This window comes from Myotis daubentonii, chromosome 17 (assembly GCF_963259705.1).
Source record: "Myotis daubentonii chromosome 17, mMyoDau2.1, whole genome shotgun sequence".
Lineage (NCBI taxonomy): Eukaryota > Metazoa > Chordata > Mammalia > Chiroptera > Vespertilionidae > Myotis > Myotis daubentonii.
Genome location: NC_081856.1, coordinates 48,824,689 through 48,843,800, shown reverse-complemented (window position 1 = coordinate 48,843,800; position 19,112 = coordinate 48,824,689). Strand labels below are relative to the sequence as shown.

The following is a 19,112-nucleotide window of genomic DNA, read 5'->3' as shown; positions in this document are numbered from 1 at the left end:
GTGCAGCCGCGGAGAAATGATGCAGCTGACTTGCTTGCACGGGGCTGGTCCCATGCAAATGGCGGTGCCCCTGCAGGTAGGGAGTTTCTGTTACTCACCAGCCCTGAGCTCCGGATGCATGCAGGGCATTCTCAGGGTGCTTCCCGCTGCCCCTGCAGGAGAGGAAGCCCCTGGTTCCAGAAACCCTCGGGGACTGACCACAAATAGAGGCTAGAGGAGGAGAGACGCTGTCTGGATCACTTCCAACGTGCCAAGAGCCTTCCCTAAGGAGCCTCACTCGCAGAAGCTCAGAAACCACCGAAGCAGAGCAGTAAATATGTTTTTCTGAGATTCAAACACAGCTGATTTCCATTCAATGACTTTGTAACAGCCTCTTACAAAGCAAAGAACATTCCTCCCTCCACACCTGAAAACTCCTGCTCCCGCCAAGATGGTAGATCCAGAAAAAGGTCCTAATTGGGAGACCTGAGCTCTCAGTTAAAGTACCCTTTCATGCTGATTTTAGACAAATATTTTAAATGATATTTAAATAATGTTTGCTTATTACAAACAAAAAATAGAGACTACCATTCATCTCAAACAAAAATTAACTGATACCCCATCATTATTCATGTTTTTTAAATATATATACAGCAAAATGAAGTCATACTACTGGTTCTCACATATTGCTATGTTGTCATCACCCCTTCTAATATTTTAAAGATGCCTGGTTTCCAATAGAAAGATATATGATAGGTCATCAATGAACGTTTTTTGGTATTTGTATACTTCTATTGTTTCTAATTCCCCCCTAATATTCCTAATTATGACATTAAGATAAAGTTTCCAAAAGTGGGACCATTGGTCAAAGCACACTTTTAAGATTTGGAATTGCCAACTGCTCCCCTATGGATACGTTGTAGCAACAGACACTTCTATCAATACCACGTAGACTATAGAGCCTACCTGACCTTCACGAAGGAGAGCAGCAGGTCCGGCTGTAGAGAAGCGCTCCTCAAAGTGGTCTTTAGACCAGCAGCAGCAGCTGCTTTATGTAGAAACACAAATTTGCACACCCCACCCATAACACCTACTCAATCAGCATCTCTGATGGGTGGGACCCAGGCATCTGGGTTTTCAGAAGCTCTCCAGATGATCCTTATGCCAATTAAAGTTTGAGAACCTTCCATTTAGAGCACATGAAGTAGAGCTATGAGGGGTGTGACCATTCAACATGCATACCCTCGACCACGCCAACCGATGTCCTTTCTCTATAAGCTCTCCTGAAGCTGGGCTAGTAGTTAATGCTTCAACAGAGGCTCTAAGGGTTACAAGCTCAACTTTGCAGGTAGTTTGGCAAGAAAGGGGACTCCAGAACCGGTGGGTGAGATAAGCAGAAGGGAGGATAGTAGACCTCTGCAGGGGGCTGAGAAGAGTGGCAGAGGGGTGTCCATGAGAGAAGCAACATATGGAGCCTGGCCCTGGCCCCAGGAGCCTGGCTTTGCAGGCCTGCCACACCTCACTTGTAACTTTATGACCTTGAACAACCAGGTAACTCCCTTGACCCTCGGTTCCCTGTTTTGTTTATCAGGAATAAGACATCCCAGTTTGCAGGTTGTTGTGAGGCTCACACATGTAAGCGCGGTGAAATGCTTCTGGAACTGTCAAGGCCTGTCCACGTGAGGGGGTGACGTTCTTATCAGAGACCTGGGCTCGGGGGAAGGTCACCTTCCTGTGCAGTTCCTCTTCCCCATTCTGACCATGAAATTCACTTCTTCCCCTGAACCTTCAAAAGCCCCACTTATCAACCATCAGAGCACAAAGCAATCTGCCTTCTGGGCCTTCTTTTAAGGGGTATCACTTACACTTCCCAGCTGGAATATTATCTTGCTTATCTCAGACTGCAGAAATGCCTGGCCCACCAGCTCTCCAAGCTGAATGGAAAATGGCTGGAGTACCCTCCTTGCAGAGAAGGAAGGAGATTTTAAAAAATGCAAAACACTATTGGGAAAGGCAGCATGTTTGGAAGTTAAATACAGGAGCTCAGCCCTAAATGGTTTGGCTCAATGGATAGAACACCGGCCTGTGGGACTAAAGGGTCACCGGTTCAATTCCAGTCAAAGGCACATGCCTGGGTTGCAGGCTCAATCCCCAGTAGGGAGAGGGCAGGAGGCAGCCAATCAATGATTCTCTCTCACCATGGATGTTTCTATCTTCCTTTTCCTCTTCCTTCCTCTCTGAAATCAATAAAAATATACTTAAAAAAAAGACAGTAGCTCAAAGCCTGACCCTCTTGCCAGGATGACCAGGGTATCTTTGGGCATCACATGAATAAGATGGTCAAAGCAGAACTCTTGATTTCCCCTTGAAAACCTACTCTGCCTTGGATTTTCCCATCTTGGGAAGTAGCTCTATGGTTTCTCACACAGAAATCTGAACTATACTTGATTCCGTTCTTTCCCTCACCTTCTAGGTCTAACTGGTCACTGTGTCTTACTGACCTGAAGTTGCTTAACCTCCCTGAGTGCCAGTTGCTTCCTCTAAAAAATAAAATTGGGGATAATAACGTATCTCATCCCAGGCTGTTCAAGAATTATTTAGACAATGTTCTCCTAGTCCTGGACCATGCTGCTAGAAGCACCAGCAGGCATTAGAGAGAGTGAAGGGACACCTGTGAGACCCACGGCAGAAATATGCATGGGGCCCATGTGGCATCCCAGGCACGGCATGAAGGACACAGGAAGGAAAATGATAGGAGGATTCCCAGTCTCGTGAAGTCTGTGGTCCAGAGGGTGGAAAGGTGGACAAAAACAAACAAGAAGACAAATTTCCTAGGTGCCGTCTCCAAAGAGAGACTTAAAACAAGATAATTTGATAGGGAGTAGGTATGTGGCTAGCTAGAACTGGGTGGTCAGGGCGGCCCTCTCAAAAGAGGCCACACTTAAGCTGGGATTTGGGTGACAGGAGAAAGCCAGCCATGTAAATAGGATGAGGGGACCAGGCACTCCAGACTGAGGGGACAACCAGTGGAAAGGCCCTTTGGGCTACGTGACCTTGGGAAGTTTGAGGAATATCAAGAAGGTTAGCATGGCGGGCACATGTATAATGCAAGGAGTGTGGCGGAGGCAGGCCATAGAAGGTTTCACTTACCAAAAAGGCAAATTTTAGTTTGTGTTTGTGTGTCTGCTTTTCGGTGGCAATGAAGCCCAGCAAAAGGAACTAGTCTTATTTGCCCTTTAAAAGGTCACTCCGTGCTTTGTGGGAAATGGATCGTAGGAGAGTAAAAGGGGGGCCAACGGGGAAAGTATTTGCCGTGGTTCAAGTAAGAGAAGACGGTGGCTTAAATTGGGGTAGAATTGAGAGAGTTGGAAGAAGCAGACAATTCTGGATGTGTTTTGAATAGAAATTCAAGAGGACTTGGTAACCAATCAGATCAGGAAGGTGGCAGAAAGACAAAAATCAAGGATAACTCATTGGGGTGACAAAACTCAAGTGAGAGCATATATAAGTCTGCAGAAGCAGCGTATGTGCAGGGTTGGAGGTGAAAGTTCAGGATTGGAATCTTCAGTGTATTCCACATCACTATGTTCCAGACTTTTTGCTACATCTTAGGAAAATACAAGTGAAAGATATAGCTTCCACCCTCAATATACTCTCACTGCCTTGGGAAGAAGAAACAGATAAAGAGAAAGGTATATCAGGCAAGTACTCTACTAGGCAAGTACTAGGATGGAGGTGCTTATGGGGTGCTACCCTGTATGTCCTTCAACCATGTCCTTGGGCTCCTCTGGCCCTCAGTTCTAGAGTCAGTCACAAATGAGGTAACACCACCTGCCTTGGAAGAGAGCAATAGACACATCTCCGAGGAAATGGATGCTGATGAAAGGAAATGAAAACCAAAGAGCCCTGAATTATCATACCACTGGAAAAAAAAAAAAGAAAAAAAAAAGGACAAAACTGACATGAAGGGCTGATTCCCAAACTTACCAGCAAAACACAGAGCAAGTTCTGGCTGATAGGACTTCAATGAGCCTGTCTATCTAATCACCGCAGCAGGAAATGTAACTCTTCCCAAAACCAATGTTGCTCTGAGGGACTTTGCATGCGGCTTGAGATAGGATGGAGTTCCTCTCCTGCTGCTGTCGCTGAGTGATAGTCCCTAGAAAAACAGGCCCAAGGGCTCGGTGGCTATTCCACAGCAGCCCACCCTTGACCCTTAGTAAATCCTAAACCTTTACACTTCCTACCAATGACATCACACTGTCCAGTGCGAGAGCCTTTAGACATAGATTGAATATGCCCTGGCTTTGAACTTGGACACTATCCTCGAATAACTGTAGCTATTGCCAAAGTCCCTTACCCTCAGTGTCCGGAATTACAATATGGTCGTGTCAACCATCTCTCAGGTAGCTACGAGGATTTATCAAGACAATGAAAGCACTAGTGTGGCCCATGGTCCATAAGGAGTGCCCTAAAAATGGGAGCAATAACGGCATATGAGTTTATTCAATCTTCCCTCATGCAGGGAGGCTACAATAGGCTTTGTTAATCTGGATATTCCCGACACCTAGCAGAACGGAGGCTCTCCATGTGTTTGCGAAATGAACAAATGGCATGCAGAATAGCTGCATGAAGTCCCCGAGGGACACAATGAGGGACCTCTGGCTAACACTGCCTTCCCCTGTCCTCCTACTGAGCCCCGCTGGGCCCCAATGTTGGAAAAATCAATTTTTATGATTCACAATTTCAAAGCACCTTTGTTCGAGAAGACTGACATCGGCACTCAAGGGGAGAAGAAAGAGCAGTTCCCATCCCTGTATAATTACCTGTTTTCTTCCTCCCGCTAACTAACAGCAAGGCTCACTTTGACAAAGGGAGTGTTAAAACCTGCTTCTGCTCTGGCAGCTTAAAAAAAAGTCATTTTAAGGTTCCTCTGAACACCATAAACTCATACAACAGGGAGAATATTCATCAAAATAAATTCTCTTCACCTTGTAAAGTTGAATCACACAAAAAGTAAAAGTTTGCTTAAACTTATGTCTCCCAAAGGATATGGACTGGGACATTGGGACAGCAGGATGTAAGCAGATATCACTGGGGGGAAAGGGCTCCGTGGCACCTAGGTTAGAGAAAGATTTGGACAGACCTGAAAACTAGGGTGAGTTGTTTCGTCTTTCATATGCTACCGTGCATTGTCAATCTCCAGTAGAGGGTGGATCACTGTCCAAATTCACTGGGTTCCTAGAGCATCTTAAGGGACTGGCCATACTTTGAAAAATGTTGCCTGGAGCCAGAGGAATAAACCAGATATGCTTTCCAAATCCTTCCTGGCCCAAATCAGCTGTTCGTGTCAGAATTCAATTGGAAGCTACAAATAGGTCAAGCATGTTTGCATCCTCTAGAAAATGTTCTCTGACGACCTCATATTTCCACTTATTTATTCATGTAAGTTTGCATTTATTCACCAAACATACATCAGCAATCTGTGGTGGACCGGGCACTGTGATGAAGGCAGAGATCTGCTCACTTGGAAGGAAGATGCTCTCAAATCGGAGAGGTGAGAGAAAGGAGAAGGGAAGCCCAAGTTAGTATGGAGGATGTCAGAACTAGTGAACGCCTGAGGAGGTAGAGGGTGTGAATGAAGAGCCGGTAACAGATGGAGAGGTAGGAGGTGCATTTAGTTACATGTATTAATTAAGAACATCCTGTTACAGGCTCTTTGCTAGGTGTCAGGAGCACAACAGTGAACAAGACACTAGGCCTGTCCCTGAAGAGTTAACTCTCTATTGGAAACGCAGAGGATCAGATTTTGCTGTAGAAAGTGCATTTTGGCTACTACGTGGAAGGGGGCAAGACCATGACTGGGATTCAGTAGAAGAACCTAGGCAAAAATTAGAGAGCCTGACCTACAGCAATAGCAGTGGAAATGGGAATACACTCTAAAAAGTCTAAGGATACAGAATGAACATGGTGAGAGAAATGGTTGAATTTAGAGGTAAAAGAAGAGCTACAAACAAGAAAGGTTTTTTAGGAAATTAACTTTCAGGTAAAGAGTGGTGCCAATTCATGAGCTGGGAGAGCATAGGGGGAACATATTCATTCTATGAGATTCAGGGGATATTCAAGAGGAGGTGTTAGGCAGGTGCAGAGTTGGAAGTGCAGGTATAAAGTTCAGGAAAGGGAGAATACAGGTAGGTATTTGCAATTCATCAGTGTAGAGATGGATGCAAACCAAGGTCATGAAAGTGAAAGGTATCATCCGGGGAGAGTGTGTAGAATGGAAACCAAGGCTCCTCCAGAGGAAGTCAATCCTACTGACATTGATTCTAGCTCAGTAAGACCCTTTCAGGATTCGGAACTCCCGAACTATAAGAGAATAAATTCGGGTTCAGACACTAGGCTTGTGGTCATTTGTTACAGCAGCAACAGGGAACTAATACAGGTAGGTAGTCACAGAGGGCCATAAGTCCACTGGGACCAAAAAATGGTAAATCCTAAATGTCCTCTTCCTGGAAGAAGCAAGGTGTGAGCCAGCATGCCTCCTCTCCTACTGTGTGAGCTCGCCTACTATGTGGTCAGAGAGCATGACACTGGTCCCCCATTTTTTTGGGGTCTTCTGCCAAGCACTTGAGCATAGCACGGTAGTTGAGAGGGCACAGCTCACATACTGCATGATTTTGCATTCATAGAAAGTGAGAAACAGGCAGAACAAATCCCTGGTGTCAGAAGTCAGAATGGGGTTTTCCTGGGGAGAGGGAGCCGTGTTTGGGAGGGAGCATGTGGGGAACTGCTGAATTAGTAAATTCTGCCAAGAGACATATAGGAAATACTTCAGGCTTTGGGAGTCATACGTCTTTGGCTCAACTACTCAACTCTGCCACTGAAGTACAAAAGCAGCTATCGACAATTCATAACTGATGGGTATTGCTCCAACGTAATAAAACCTTGCTTACAAACAGGTGGCAGGCGGGAATTGGCCTGTGGGCTGTAGTTTGACTGCCCCTGGGATAACGCATTGAACCGTATATTCATGATTTGTGCACTTATCCACATGTTTTCACTAGCCAGTATTTTAAGTTTAAAATGGAATAAACTATAAAAGAGGGCGGGATCCTGGATTCATTCTGCCTGAATTCCTGACTCTTCTACTAAATTATTTCATGACCACCATCTGCTCAATTTCTCTATGCCTCCATTTCCTCACCTGTAACCATACTCCCTGCTTCATGGGACCTACTATAACACTGCAATGAGATAAAACATGGACAGTATTCAAAGCAGCACCTGGTTTATAGGCAGCCTTTAATCAATATTTGCTCTTATTCTTATTATTGATGCTCACAATAAGTCTGTAAACATTGGCATTGCTAGCCCGGCATTGCAGATGAGCCACTGAAGCAGTCATTCTTCTGCTGTAGTCTGTCAGTGGCTCTTGATCTCACTTCAGGTTACTGAAGTTCACACATGAGGCTCATTCAAGCCTCTAAGCCCTATCTACAGCCACAAGAAGGCCATTACAGCAACTTGCGATTCCCTCACTACACCACGCCCCTGTACTATTGGTAATGCTGTTCCACCTTCCTAAAATAGCCTTCCTAGTTACTCAGTAAGCTTTTACTCCTTTCTTCAATAAATGCCATCTCCTGTCAAGTATCTGAATCTTAGAACTTATAACCATGCATCAGCTACCATTGTTCTCATGCATATTTGTCTCTATCAAGGGCCAAGCACATTCTAGGCACCCAATACATATCTGCTGAATGGACTTCATATCTGCATTCCCCTCTGACTGTAAGCTCTTATTCATCCTCGTGTCCCCTACAGTCATGCCCAGCACATGGCTGATGCTTAATAAATATCTGTCAGATGGATAAATGAATTGGCTGTTGGAACCAACTGCAGACAAGTAGAGCCAGATGACAAGAAGCATAGTCCAAATCTCAGTGAACCCCACAGAGAACTCCATCCATCATGAATACCAGTTATTAAGAGATAATAAGTCTTATCTGTTTGTTACACAACAGGGGAAGTTCTATGGATGTTACCATAATTATTGCTCACATTTCCCAGTCATAACAACAAATAATATACATGCCCACCATTTCCCAGAGTCAGTGAGAGATAAATACCCTTTTGAGGCAATTCTACTTCACATCTGCTGTCCTCAAATGTCTGTATCTCCCATAGAATTCGAGAACATTACATTAATGCTAGAAGGGACCTCAGAGACCTTCTGAGGGGAAAAATAACTCGTTGTTTTCTTTTTTCCAGATATTTTTGCTATGTTGGTTGTTGTTTTCTCCTGGACTAGAGCAGCCAGGATCTAAAGAGAGAAAAATAACCTGGGATCAGTTTCACCACTTGTCAATAATGACAGTTTATGATATGGAAACCATTTTAACAACAATTTACAAGCAGAATCAAGACGGACACAATGTCCATATCTGAAGGAGAAGAGGTGTTGTAGGAATAAAAGTAGGAATTTCATTGTTATGTCACAAATCATTAATAGAGGGGTAAATGGGTTATCAAGAGTATCCATCATTCTTTGGGGAGTTTCTGGAGCATCTACAGCTGTCTCCAGTTCTGTCCAACTCCTGCCAATTCTGGAACTTGGTTTTCTATATTCTAAATCATCTCAATGTCCTCTTCCTGCTGCTGAGAAGAAGATAGGAAAAGCCGAACTAGGGCTGCCAGGCTCAGGCTTGGGGTCGGTTTTAGAAAACCCAGAGATAAAACCAGAGGAGAAATAAGATTCTTCACACTCTTGTCCTGCTCCTTCTGTCATGTCTTCTCCCTGTGTGAACCCTGAAACCTAGTCAGGCCAAACTTCTTGATTATCCTGATTTGATGGTGCTTACCTACCTGCTGTTGCCTGGAATCTTCTTTTCTAAGCCATTGGCCTGGTCAATTTCCAATTCTGAGGAATTTGGTTCAGTTACTTCTCCCCCAGTAACTGCCAACAGTTGTTGCTCCATAGTTTCCAGCGAGTGTCTCTGTTAGAAGGCTCATCTCAGTCCTGTGTAGCCACCATTTACTTATCTACCTCTCCAAGAGACCACAAGCTCCTGAAGACAGGGACTGTGACCTACACCTCGGTGTCTTGCACAGTGTCAGGCAAGGCAAGAGGGCTAAATGAGTGGATGGAGAAGTAGAGTTCTGGGGAGAAACCAGTCAAGTCGGATGGCAGTGGGCAATGACACTGTAAAGTCTGTATGATAATTTCTGGAAACAAACTCAGGGAGGCTTCTTTATAAATGGACTTCTCAGCAACATTCATATGCATATCCAAGGTTGTGATATTTACTACGGAGTTAGTAAAGCCAAAGCATGCTCCCTAACTTTTCCATGGAACACTGTATGTGTGTGTGTGTTTTGCTTCTGCTAACACCTTTAGGGCATGCTCAACCAGACCATTTCCATAAGTGAGAGACCATTACCAGAAAGTACATTGTCTATCCCATATGCAGGGATACTTCTAGTCAACTTTGAGGCTGAAACTCCCACAATGAACTTGTCCCTCCAAAGTTCTGGTGCTTATGACCCAGAAACAGCTTGCATAGACTCCATAGAAAAACAAAAGAAATGGCTATACCAACTTCCCCAGCTTCTAATTTTTCATCTCTATATTAGTGAAGGGTACCAGAAATAGCTTCTCACTATTATGTTCACATAATGTATTTTGGGTGTTATGCATACAGTGTGGTGAAGATAATGAAAAAAAAAACACTCCATCTTTTGAACCCCTATTAATACCCCCCACAAAGTGATATTTTTGGTCATAAAATTCTTGTCAATGATTTATGCATGTTTTAAACCTCTCGGGTATTACATGAATAAATAAGATAGAAAGGCAATGTAATTCAGAAATTCATTCAAAAACACTTACTGACCACTTACTATATGTCAGTTACTATATAAAAGCTTGGGAAAAAATCTATTATCAAAAAGATTGCTGTTCCTTTACACAGATAAATCACAATCCTAGAAAAGTAGCTATGACAGGAATGCTATCTGGTTTATTAGGATACACTTAGCATAAAAGCCTGGTGCATGGTAGATGCTCAATACTGAGTGAATGAGGAAATAAATGCACAAATGAATGACTATATAGATGGCATTGACTGCACTATTCAACTCATTAAGATAGGGCTCCACAAAAGACTGGGAACTGAGAGGGACCTTGCAAATGAGCACCTCAACTGGACACATTCTAGAAGTATGGGGAAGACAAGTGGGAACCTTCTTGATTTAGGGTGGCAGGAGGAGAAAGGTGTTTCTAGGACAATGACTGAACCTGTCTGACCTAAGTGGAGAGTGTGGGTTGCAGCACCATTCACACTGGACACTTCCATGGGGGAAAGACTTAGAGGAACATTAAATGCCACATTATAGAGCCAGAACTTTTCCCTAAAAATAGAGAAAACCACAGAAAGAAAGTTTAACCTCAGGAGTGTTAGATAAGGGCTATTTTTACCGAAGGAAGGTGTCTCATTATGGATTCCAAAGGGAAACATATTCATTGGTTAGAAACTGAATGAAAAGACCGTTCTCAAATAATAAGTCCATAGGGAATATAGGCACAAACCAATGCTTCAGGCTCTGCGTATGCAAGGACATCAGTAGACAGTGCCTGAGAGCAGCAACTATGACATGAGACAGACCAATATTTTTGTCTGCTGCTTAATAGCCGTGAGACCTGGGGCAAGTTGCTTAACCTTGCCAAACCTCAATTTCCTCCACTGCAAAATGGGGGTAATAATAGTACCTACCTCACTCATGGGGTTGGTGGTAAAAATTAAATTAGATAATGAATATCTGTTTACAAATTACCTGAACCACAGTTAATGGTCAAAACCTACTATCTATTAACATAGGACCTGAAATTGCAATGAACGTTTCATCCCTTCAGTAGGTTCTTGTTAAGAAGATAATGAATTAATGAACCAGCTTTAAAGATGCTAATTCCTCAGTGCTTGTGAGATTCTGGGGCAAGTTTTGAGGGAATTATCTAAAGCAGAGTTAACATTTTGTTTCTCTCATTAATATTTTTGTTTCACTTGAGTACCCATAATTGCATACTGCAGGATTTATTTTTTTTGTGACATCAAAGACCTGTTTGTGCCCAGCCTGCTTCTTGCTATTCTAACTCAATTTCCATTTTCTGGTGACAATATTAGAGAAAGGCAATGCCAACTCTTTTCTTAAAAATATATTTTATTGATTTTTTACAGAGAGGAAGAGAGAGAGATAGAGAGTTAGAAACATCGATGAGAGAGAAACATCGATCAACTGTCTCCTGCACATCTCCCACTGGGGATGTGCCTGCAACCCAGGCACATGCCCTTGACCGGAATCGAACCTGGGACCTTAAAGTCCGCAGGCCGACGCTCTATCCACTGAGCCAAACCGGTTTCGGCAGCAATGCCAACTCTTATCTTAATGTCCACCTGTAGGATGTGTCTATGGATACACTGCTGCCAACCAATGAGGGTGTAAGACCTGGAAGGTGGGTTTTCTTATTCCTGGGATGAAGTTCACTCACACCATAAAATGGCTTTTTCTATGTCCCCTAAAGTGTGCCAAGGAGCCATACTAAGGTGAGAGCAGGCACTGGAGTGTCCACCTGGAGAGGTACAGAAAGCATGGGGTGTTCACTGGCATGCAGCACATCTTCACTTTCCAAATGAGTCAGCTCCACATCCTAATGGCTTTGTTCAACTTTTGCCTTAAATATAGGAAATCTTATATAGCAAACCACATGCAAATAATTGAGGCGGTGCTTTTTTAGCTCACAGTGTTTTCCCTGCACCTTCCAATCAACCAACCAGAATCGGTGCGGAAACAGCATTAAAAAAAAGCTTTTATATTTTATTGTCAGAAATTTCCAAGCTGTGTACAACATCATTTGGGGACCTCACCCTGACATCAGTACTTCCCCAGTTGACACTGAAGCTCTGACCCACGTTAGAGCACATGCCTGGATATAGGTCAGAGACTCACACTCTTTGGTCCCTATTAGCGGAAGTCATCAAACACTGGCCCCAAATAAAACTCAATGAGTTTTGCACAGCCGACATGGCTCGGTGGTTGAGCGTCAACCTATGAACCAGGAGGTCATGGTTGGATTCCTGGTCAGGGCACACACTCGAGTTTCAGGTTCAATCCCCAGTGTGGGGCGTGTAGGAGGCAGCCGATCAATGATTCTCTCTCACTTTGATGTTTCTATCTCTCTCTCCCTCTCCCTTCCTCTCTCTGAAATCAACAAAACAAGAAATTTTTTAAAGGAAGCAGAGAAGGAAGTGGAAGGAGGAAAACCAGAAGAGTGTGCTGTCATAAAAACCCACAGAGGAGAGAATTTCCAACAGGAAAAGGTGATCAACTTGCCTTCACTCGAGAATCATTTGTTCATCAACCACTTCAAACAGGGACTAGGATGGGACGAGTTAGGAGCCTAGAGTGAAAACTCTAAGGAGGCTATCACTTTTAGAATCAATCAAGTGCACGGTTCACATTGAAAGGAAGTGCATCCTTAAATTTTGTTTCCTCGGTGTCTCATTGGCCTCACCCTGGTCCTAGCCCTGTTGAGCTCAGCACTGTGTTAGATGCTTCAGGGATAATAATTAATGGGACACAATTCCTGCCCTGAAGAAATTCAAGGTCTAGCAAGCAGGCAAATCTACAGCTAGTGGTTATAATGCAAAAGGCGAGTTCTGGCAAGCTTAAGCAGAAGAAGCATGGGGGTACAGGTCAAGGAGCATCTCAGTCAGAGCCTGGGCTCAGAAAATGCGAAGGTGCTTGAACTGAGACTAAGAGAACTCGCAGAGGGAGAGGGAGGAACAGCATTCTGGGCAAAGGAACAGCATCCACAAAGACTAGGGGGCTTGAAAGTCCATAAAGTGTTTTTGAAATGGTGATGTGTGGTAGCTGGAAGTGAAAAAGATTGGCAATAAATGCGGAGAGGAATATAGGCTCCCTAACTTGTCCTTTTAGACTGAACTCTGTCTTTATTTTTACAGGTATATGAGTATCTGGGGCAGTTTTCCTGGGAAACGAGGTGCTGCCTAAATTAATTGGGAGGCCCATCAATCTGTTGGTCCTGCCTGTCCGAGGCTCCGAGAGAACAGGGAGGAGGCCCCCACTGAGCTCTAGCTGCTCAGTCAGATGTATTTTTAGCCCCAGCAGAAAATAACAGCAGCGTTCATTTAATAAAAATATCAAGCGCTGGGAATGATCTAGTGCCAGCGTTGGAGCAATCAGGGACAGAATACGTTTCCAATTGAATTACTACTGTGGTCATAGTTATAAAAAGAGAGAGGGAGGAGAAAATGTTAGGCTGGTCAGTTTCTTGGGAGCATTCAATCTTGGTTCACTCTAATTTTAACGTTCAAAGACACATGAGCCAACTCTGCCCTTAGAAGCTATTTCCGGGGGACTGGCCAATACCCGCAACTTGCAGTCAACACTGGGAGGCCCTATGGCCAAAGTTTTCTTTCTTTTTCCTTTTCTTTCCTCCCTGCCCCCCTCCTAGTTGGGGCCTCGAAGAGTTCTTCTGCTCACCAGCTAATGAGACACAGTGTGAATAATTGCAAGGACAGTAAATTTAGACTCTGACCAAACTGAGGGTGTGGGCTCAGAAACTGGGCTCAGGAAGAGGTGCTGCTGGTGTAGCATCAAGAGAGCGACTCTGGGCGTCGTGGTTACTGGGCTCCCCACTGCTTTCAGAAAAAGTCTCCCATTCGTGTCATAAACTGGTCCTCCCAATCTGGTTGCCATCGACCTCCCCAAAATATTTCCTTCCGTTGGTCCCTCACACCCTCATCATGTCCGCTAGTCAAAAATCACAATTATCAGCCGTGACCTACTGAAGGCTTCCCTTAAGCCAGGCACTGGCTGTGCAATTGCACATTTTGTGCTATTTCATCCTTAGACTGACATAGAAAAGCAGAGACTGTTCGCTATGTTTACTGGTGAGGAAGAGGAAGCTTGGACAAGAGACGTTGCTTTCCAAGGGTCACCTCGCTATGAGTGGCAGAACCTGGATTCTGGTTCATTCTAAAGCCCATCCACCCTCTGCCCATTCTGTGGCCCTGGCCTGCCAAGTTGAGCCAGTTCTTTAGAATGCTATACATCTTCAGACCCCTTTATCCTACATACGCTGCCCCCTTCCTGAAATGCCCTCACATCCATTTTCCTAGAATTCTCTCCTAGATTATCTTAGTTTCTGTCCATACCTGTTATAGCACGTATTACTGTAAGTGTTGGTAACAATCACTATTGCATATTCAATTCTGATTGTATGCCAGACATTATTTTAAGAGATTTACATGTATTATCTGATTTGATTATCTCAACATTCTTATAAGATAGTTATTATTATTACACCCATGTCACAGGAGGGAAACTGATGCATAAAGAGATTCACTGACTTGCCCAAACTTACGGAGTTGGTAAGTGGTAGAACTGGAAAAATAACTACTAGTAATTGAGTAATTAATTGAGTAACAGACATTGGACTTTGCTCTGGACCATGCATCATCACACTTATTCCCCACAGCAATTGAAAGGTGCCATTATCAACCCCATTTTACAGATGAGAAGAGTCGCAGAGAAAGTGTTAAGTAACTTGGCGAAGGACTTAAAGCCAGGATGGGAACTCAGGCGTGAGAAACTCCCACGCCCATGGCTCTTATGCCAGCACTACGCGCTACTCTCAGATCTGTCTTCTCAATGAAGTGTCATTCCTTCCAGGGAAAAGCCATGCTTTATTCATCTCCCACTCCCCGGCACCTTGCACAGGGCCCTGGTGCACAATGGGCGCTCAGTAAATGTTGGAGGAGAGGAAGACTAGACATAGGGCATTGGCAACCTGTTTCGGGTGTGCTATGTTTCAATGCACTGGGAGGGGACAAGCAGAGCAGGCATGGTCGCGAAGGACGGTCTTCAGACAGAGGACACTCCCAGCTGGCAGGAGCTGGCAGGTCAAGTCAGACTCAGGTGTAGCAAAGCCCTTCCCTGGACCGCTCAACTGCTGCTCAAAGAGAGGGCTAGCCCTGCCCTTCTGGCCTCTCCGCAGTCACTGTCCCCCACCCTCTCTGAGCTGGCCCTCCTTCACAGAGCCTTGACCCCAGGTTCAGCCTCTCTGACGGGCATCTGATGATAATGACCACCCCACTGCTGGTTCCTTGTAGTGCTCCCTGGAATCCAACTGCCCTAACCTGTGTCCTTCACTGCGTTCCTTGCCTGTGGCTCTGCATCGTGCCCTGGGGCTGAAAGACACAATAAAAAGTTTAAGGGCTGAAAACAGTATCATCCTGGGGGCTCTCGAGAACAGATGGAGGAGTTCCCAGAGAAGTCACTGCTTCTTCATACCTGTGTCTTCTCCTTTTATTCAAGTATAGTTGGCATACGATATTATAGTAGTTTCAGGTGTACCACACACCCTTGCTTATATAGTCAATTCCTCTATGACGAAGAAGGCAAGACTATACAATGGAGAAATGACAGTCTCTTCAACAAGGGAAAACTGGACTGATACACGCAACAAAATGAAACAGGACCATTATCTTGCACCATATACTAAAATAAACTAAACATGTGTTGAAGACTTAAATGTAAGACCTAAAACCATAAATATCCTAGAAGAAAACATCAGTAGAAAACTATTTGACATCATTCTTAGCAATTTCTTCTTGGATATATCCCCTCAAGCAAAGAAACAAGAGCAAAATGAAACAAATGAGACTTCATCAAACTAAAAAGCTTCTGCGAAGCAAAGGAAACCATCAACAAAATGAAAAAGCAACCAACTGAATGGAAGAACATAGTCACAAATAATACACCTGTCAGGCTTTACCTAGTCTTTCGGGGGAGTTGCATGGAGGAGCCTCAGAGCCAAAAACAGCTGGATTACAAACTGCCTCTGCCACTGCTCAGGCACTAGACTCTGAGCAAGTCACTAACCTCTCTGAGTCTCCATTTCCCCATCAGTAAAATGGGTATAACATCCTAAAATTACAATGTGGTTGGACGACCAGATGACATCATGGATGAGTGGCAGGAGAGTGCTAAGTTTATGAGCGTTCTCTTTGCAGTGGAGGTAGAATCTCAGGTCCACCTCAGGTGACCAGCTGTCCCAGTTTGTCCAGGACCAAGAGATTTCGAGGATATGTGGAACCTGGGCAATTCTCAGACAAACCAGAATGAGCTGGTATCCTGATCGCTTGCCGAATAGAAAGCTGGGAATGATAAGTGCTCCTTCCCTACAGGAAGGCCATGGGATTCTGTAAAAATATATGTAAAATGTATGTTGCCTTTCCTTCTGCTCAGTACGGTTCCTCCCTGGGTCCACTCATTGATCACTAAGTGGGAGAATATAGTCATGCTATTCAGCTAGGCAGGTGATGGCTACAGGTAAACCACGCTGCCCTTGCTGATCCTTGAAGGGAGGTCTCTGTCCTGGGACTAGTGGTTGTGTAGGTGACTACCCTGCCCTGAGGATACTGATTGGTGCCCAGGAGTCCCCAAGAACAGATTTCTGTGATGCTAAATGTAAGCCAACTTTCACTCACCTGCTTCAGTCTGGCACCTTGCAGCTGTTGGCCGGAACAGGGCCGACGCAGAGCACTCCCTTAATGAAATGACTCAGGCCTTGAGCTGAGAGAATAAAGGAAGTAAAATGGTCAGTCTTCCGAGTTGCTTGTAAGAAGGAGGTTAGCACAACATTGCTTATGGGTAGAGTTCAAATCGTCAAGTCTGCTAAAAATGCATGGTCAGCAGGCTCAGTGCATGGCACACAGAAAATGCTCAATAAATATACTGTACAACATGTTGACTTTGAAATTATTTTGACAACCTCATTTGAAATAGTAAGGGTTAATCATATTCTTATTTCAATTACAGATATCTTATTCATGTATCTTTCCTCCAAAGTATGAGAGCACAGCCTAGAAAACCTTGACTTTCAAATCATAAAACCTGTTTTCAAATCCACTAACATGTATTGGTTTTGTGACCTTGGGCAAGTCACCCTTCTTACCCACAGTTTCCTTTTATTTTTTTTTAATTAAATCTTTATTGTTCAGATTATTACATTTGTTCCTCTTTTTTCCCCTCATAACTCCCCTCCTCCCAGTTCCCGCCCCACCCTACGCCCTCACTCCCCACCCACTGTCCTCTTCCATAGGTGCACGATTTTTGTCCAGTCTCTTTCCGCATCTCCCACACCCCTTTCCCCCCCAAGAATAGTCAGTCCATTCCCTTTCTATGTCCCTGATTCTATTATGATCACCAGGTTATTTATTCACTTGATTCTTAGATTCACTTGTTGATAGATGCATATTTGTTGTTCATAATTTGTATCTTTACCTTTTTCTTCTTCTTCCTCTTCTTAAAGGATACCTTTCAGCATTTCATATAATACTGGTTTGGTGGTGATGAACTCCTTTAGCTTTTCCTTATCTGTGAAGCTCTTTATCTGACCTTCCGTTCTGAATGATAGCTTTGCTGGATACAGTAATCTTGGTTGTAGGTCCCACAGTTTCCTTTACTGTTAAGTGGCAACAATCATCTTTGCCTATCTACCTCATTGCTGCCTTAAGACCAAAAACAAATAAAAACACTCAGTGATAATAAGACAGCTATCGTCCATTGTACTGGGTATACATGTGAGAGCCATTTATCATTAATCTTGTTCACTAGATAATTACAATGCTGAAGTATTAAGTGAAAAGTGTTCTGATGTCTGCAATGTACCTTTAATTTTATTTTAAAAAGATAGCTTGACTGGTGGATAGATCAATGAGTAGATCAATGGGTAGTTAAGTGACAATACAATCAAATTATAATAAGATGATGATGGCAGAATCTTGGTGATTGGTGTCTGAGTGCTTTCAACATCTCATAATGTATCCTTGAATATTTTCACAATAAAATTTAGGGAAAAAAGGAAATCCACAGAAGCAAAGATACATTGTCATCCTAGTTCTCTTGGGGAAATGAACTCACCGAACTACTGTCCTGCCCCTGGAATGCCAGCCCAGTTTAAATTGGGTTTGAAATGGCTGAAAAGTATGACTTCATATACCCGGGTTGGCAAGGGGATGCGGCAAGAATATTTGTCCTGAGAAAACCAGACACCTTCCCTCAGGAGGAACAAAGTCTCCCTTGCTGAGTCACTCCAGGGCTGAGATGCAGGGACATTATGGAGTGAAGGTCAAGTGCACGTGATAATGGGCCCACGTGCCCAGAGGGAGGCTGACATCATCAGAGATACATCTCTTGGATCAACAGCTTGACCTGTTTGCTGAGCTTAGAAGTGGAAGAGGCGGGCAAGAGCTCCCCAAGCCTGCAGATGACAAAATCACCCCTGGTAAATGATGACTCCTTTTTCCAACATCATAGTTAGTCCTGCAGTTAGCTCCTATTTGGATATTTCTATTCAATAATCCATTCTGGTCTGGTCTCTGTGCAGTTTAGCTCTAGTTCAGAATGATGTAAATGGCCCTGTTCTTTTCTTAAAACAAAAGCTGCAGGTCCATGGGAAAAGCTCTGGATGTCGTATCAGGAGGTCTGGGTGTGAATCCTGGAAATAACTAGCTCTAAAGCCTCAGGAGAGTCCCTTAAATTATCTGAGCTCTGGTTCCCCCCGATCACACTGGTCATCGATGCACCATGAAGCCATCATGAAGACAAGATCTCCATCATATGTATGCCCTCAGAGGCTGACCTAGCGCCCTGCCACACACAGGCTCTCAGGAAGTGTTGACTGAGCTGAGGTGAAGAAACAGCCCCCTTATGCTTGCACACAACTAAATACTGAGAGATTCAGAATCTGGTTTTGTTCATTACTGTACTTTATCACTACACATCACAAAATTTACATAACTATTTTAAATCTTTGCACACCCTTACAAGGTAGGCAGGATCACCTTCGCTTTACAGTTTTGGGAAACTGAGACAGTGGTTTTTGGCACTGAGCTAGGATCTGAAGCCACACTGCTTGGCTTCCACACCCTCCCCCTGACTTCTCACCACTGTGATGGCTGCTCCAAGCATCCATCTATGACCTGCCCAAGGTCTCCCAGGGTCACTGTCTCCCAGGGTTGCATCCTACCCTTTCCTCATGAGAGACC

The 19,112-nt window shown here is 44.1% G+C and overlaps 2 long non-coding RNA genes across 3 annotated transcripts in view; both read right to left on the bottom strand.

Moving 5' to 3' along the window:
• The window catches only part of LOC132219748 (uncharacterized), an 801,764-nt gene that overhangs the window by 453,909 nt on the left and 328,743 nt on the right, over positions 1-19,112 (bottom strand). The gene's annotated exons all lie outside the window — the stretch shown is intronic.
• Positions 1-19,112, bottom strand: part of LOC132219749 (uncharacterized) — a 122,666-nt gene that overhangs the window by 96,724 nt on the left and 6,830 nt on the right. The window contains exons 1-2 of one of the 2 annotated variants that reach the window (XR_009449601.1): positions 17,986-19,014; positions 16,551-16,635 (exon numbers count right to left, since the gene is read on the bottom strand). This is a non-coding gene — a long non-coding RNA (uncharacterized LOC132219749). Of the gene's footprint in view, positions 1-16,550; positions 16,636-17,985; positions 19,015-19,112 lie in introns of those variants that run through there. The other variant, XR_009449602.1, reaches the window with a different exon arrangement.